This window comes from Penaeus japonicus, unplaced genomic scaffold, assembly GCF_977035675.1.
Source record: "Penaeus japonicus unplaced genomic scaffold, GWHDUDI00000001_assembly GWHDUDI00000037, whole genome shotgun sequence".
In the NCBI taxonomy this organism is placed as follows: domain Eukaryota; kingdom Metazoa; phylum Arthropoda; class Malacostraca; order Decapoda; family Penaeidae; genus Penaeus; species Penaeus japonicus.
In genome coordinates this window covers 2,243,962-2,248,961 of record NW_028234439.1, presented here as the reverse complement: position 1 = coordinate 2,248,961, position 5,000 = coordinate 2,243,962, and positions in this window count along the sequence as shown.

Sequence of the window (5,000 nt, the reverse complement as noted above, 5' to 3'; positions counted from 1 at the left end):
CACACACACACATATATTAATACATATATATATATATATATATATATATATATATATATATATATATATATATATATATATATCACATATGTGTGTGTGCATATATGTATATGTATATATTTGTATATGTATGTATATATATGTATATATATATATATATATATATGTATATATATATATATATATATACATATACTTATATATACATACACACACATACATACACACACACAAATATATATATATATTATATATATATAAATATATATATATATATATATATATACACAGATACATATACTTATATACATACATATATATATACATATATATGTACATAAGTATATGTATATATATACATATGTATATATATGTATATATACATATATATACATATGTATATATATATATATATATATATATATATATATATATATATATATATCTTTCATTATCATTTATAATCATTCCTGCACATTATACCACTAATCACCATAACTGCTCTTGACACAGATTGGAAAGGAAAGATGCATTGCAAATTGCAAAAGATTAAACGCAACGTGAAAGATAACCCTCAGGGGAAACAACTAGAATGCTCTACTTTGTACTATTGATAAAACGAGTAGTAATCTAGTGAAATAAAAAGAATTTACTCTCTCTTTTTTTTCGCTAATTAAGAATTGGTTGAAACTCCGTCTCCCTTTCAAGACTAGCCTCGTGTAAGTTAGAAGATTTAGTGTTTTCTTTCTCTCTCTCTCGCTATGACCAACGCAGGTGTTTCGCTTGTGCGAGTTGGTGCCAAACATACTGACAGGGAAATGTTTTCGTTTTGAGATGTAAACCACAGGAGAAACCCGGGTGTTGTTTCTCGGGCTAGGTTTAAATTTATAGAATGGACCGGTGCTGGGTTTCACTGCCGGAACATAGGAAGTTCGGAAGCTTTCGATCGAAGCAATGATAACATGGCGAGTTTATCGTCAAATAATTCCTTTATATGTAGCGTATGTATATGTAAATAACGTATATATACATACATTTGTTTGCAGTGAAAATATAACCTGTAATCATCCAATAAGCCAGTTAACTGCCTCCGGGTCATATCACGCATCCACAGTATGAATTACAAAGCTGCATGATAAATCAAGCATGAAAATAATACGACCAGCCGGGACAGTGCAGTCTGAAATGGTTCAACAGAGTATACAAACTTCCAGGTGTGTTTATTATGTTGTACGTTGTGCATAAACAGAAGGCAAGTTTGTCATTTTTTAAACTCGGTCACAACTAATTTATACCTATTCTTATAACTTATTTCATGTTATGAATGAGTATTGCATAATGAGATCAATCTCAAACGGCCAGCGAAGAATCCGCCTCTGGAAGTCTTCAGTAATATTATATAAATATAAGACACCTTATTGTACATAAAATACCTTATTGTACATTCCTTAACCAGCAAGGGGTTACGCCCCCCATCTTTTTAATCTTCCACTTATACTTCCTTTTAGGTAGCTAACTGCCATATGTTATCTTCCCTCGTCTTCTCTTTTCGAGAAATCCGATTCTCCACTTTCTCTCTGTATTGTATTGTATATTGTACATTCTTTAGGACAAGCATGGGGTTACGCCTCCCACCTTTTTATCTCCCACTTATACTTCTTTTTAGGTAGCTAGTTGCCATCTAATATCTTCCTTCTCCCTCTCTTTCGAGAATCGCGATTCTCTACTTTTTCTCTGTATTATATTGAAGAAATATAGCGTCGTGCATATAGCGACGTCTTCGCAAATCTCTCTGAACTGAACTTGAACTAGTTGAAGAAAAGTATCAAATAGCAATTTCCATTATAAAATCAAAACCAGTTCATAGAGACGAGCACGCAGAAGGCAGAGAAATAAGTAAATAAGACACGGCGGCTCCATCATGGCAGGTGTCAAGTCAGAGTGCCGTGTTGTCGGGGTATTGGTGCCAAATGATGATGGCGGGCTGATACGGGCGCGGTGATGTGCGGGAATGAGGCAATCAGAATTTTGGGGATTGAGCGCTCGAGCCAGATAGGTTAGGCAAGCGAGGGAAAGGGCTTGTTACGTAGTTGGGAGTCAGGAGCCAGGAAAAGGCTTGTTTCCTGGTGGTTGTTGTTCCTGTTGTGTGTTTAGTTAGATTCGTTTAGTTAGGGTTGTTCCTGCTAGATTCCTTTATGGTTGTTGTTCAGGTTGTAGGGTTCTTAGATCCGTTTTTTGGTTGTTATTTTATGGTTGTTAGATTTATTCCTGGTTGTTCATGTATGGTTATTAGATTATTTACTTGTTATTCATGTATGGCTGTTAGAGTCATTACTAGTTGTTCCTCTGTTGTATTGTGGTGACATTCATAACTAATTATTCATGTTATTTGGTTGTTAGATTCGTTCTGGATGTTGCTGCAGCTCTATGGTGTTTTTGCTCCATGGGGATCGGATGCGTTACTAGTTTTGGGTTGTTTTGTATTCCTATTGCAAAGGAAATGGCGGTAAAATTTTGCTAGGTGTTTAGGTGGTAGGTTCATAATATCCGAAGTTGTATGGTTCTTAGATTCAATAATGGTTGTTGTTCATATTGTATGGTTCTTGGATTCAATAATGGTTGTTGTTCATATTGTATGGTTCTTGGATTCAATAATGGTTGTTGTTCATATTGTATGGTTCTTAAATTCGTTCCATTTGTTCTTATTGTATGGTTGTTAAGTGGATTATGAATTAGGAGTCCGTCGGTATTCTTACTTGATCTGTGAAAGTGGTTAAGCCAGAGGCAGGGAATACCTGTTGATCTTGTTGCACGGTAGATGGACACATTGCTGATACTTGGACATATATTTAGGTGACAGGGTGACAGTGTCTAGTAACTGGATCACGCAACTATAACAAGGGGATTGGAACCACGTAGTATTGTTCCTGCAATTGATGATAAATGATCCAATACCATTGATTTCAGATCTTATATTGTTAAAAAAAAAAAAAAAAAAAAAAAAAAAACAGCTTTGAATACTATGTGATGTTAGGAAATATGTGGAAGACAAGTATGAGGTATGAGGAGGTGTAGGAGCTTCAAGTCTTGGAGAAGAATGGAGATGACCCTAGAATAATGTGGAAAGAAGGTCTTAAGAGGAAGATGTGTTACTGGGTTATAGTTTATGTTATTGAGAGTTGGTACGGACTTGTGGAAGTGATCTATGGAACATTTTAATGATTGTTAACAAAGGATGATGTGTAAGAAGTAAGAAGTTCTATAGATGGTTTTTCCTCTGGTGATATAAAAAAGACACACACACAAACACACACACACAACCAAAACCATACGTAATAATACCAATAAATTATAATAATGACTAAAAAAAATTTCCAATATACATCCAGAACAAATCTAAACACACTCAAGAAATGACTAACATTAAGTCTAAAAGGAAAGGTATGGAGAAAAGTGTATGCACATAAATCAACATGCAACATGTATAGGAGTGGGTTTCATTAATTTTAGTGTTGCGAGAATAGAAGAGAGATTTATCTTCAAAGACATTTTTCCTGAGAACCTATTTTGATAGAAACCATATTTTGGCACGTGGCTTCACGCACCCCCTCCCCCTTCCCCCTCTCTCCCCTCCCGACCCCTCCCACTCACCCTCCCCACACCCTGTACGCCTACCAGAACTAAGACGTGAAAAATGACTAAAAAGACGAAAAGTTTAACACGAGGTAAATAATTACGAATTATATACACCCGGAAAGATAACTGATGCATTGAATCCGCATACGTTTTCGTGTAAATAGACTTTAATAGTCGGTAAAATTAGGAAGAATCTACTTTAAGGTTATTTTTTTAGAGAGTCTTTGTTCGATTTAACCGCCACGACTTTGATTTCTCTTGCTGTAGTGAATTTAAAAGATGCTTGCAGAGAGAATAAGTATAGTTAATGGAATAAAAAGGAGAAAAAAAAGACAGAAAAAACACACGGAAATACCGAAGACATGAAAAAACAATAGAGAAAAATGACCTTCGACATATTCGTTAGTTTCCCCTCCGTTATTTTAACCGCCATTGTGGATGAAATCATAATATAAACAACACCTAATATAAGGTTAAGCCAAACCATCATGAAACTCCTATCGAGATGCCTGGCATTGTTATCCACGCCATAGAATCTTTGACACGTGCTCACAGGGGTTCAAAAATGCCCATCATATTATTCAGTTATGCCATGTTTTGTAGCTGAAGAACAGTGCAGATCCATAGAATGCCTCTCAATGTGTCAAGTTTAAATAGCTTGTTAACTTTGGCTTAGGTGATAACGTCCGTAGTTTTGGTTAACGTTAGACTAACGGACTTTATATTATTACATATTAAAGGGAAAAAAATGGGTTTCTGCGTATATTTCGCTGATAACGAGAACGAATAAGTTCTTATTATCAATATATATATATATATATATATATATATATATATATATATATATATATATATATATATATATACACACATCAGAGAAATACTGTAGACGAGGGTAACGTTCTCCATCCGACATGTATAAGTATTTATTTTATCTCATCCTATCTGAATTGTATCTTCTACTTATTATGTTAGATTTATCTATCTATACATTCGAGTTTTAACTGAACAGTCACGGCGATTCACTGACTACCAGCTCACGATCCGTACTTTGATGAGGCCTGAATGAAAGCATTGTCAGGCTGCCAGCTCTGTTTATAAATAGCATGTGCGACGGGATCCATAGGGCACAGGATTTTTCTTTTGTCATGGTGTGTATGGATATATATATATATATATATATATATATGTATATATATATATATATATATATATATATATATACGTATATACATATATAATAAAACATAGCCACTAATTAAAAGGAAAGATTCGCGACGTTTCGAACTTTTAAAGAAAGTTCCTCATCAGATATACATACATATATAATAAAACACTGCCACAAGAAGAAAGGAAAAACTCGC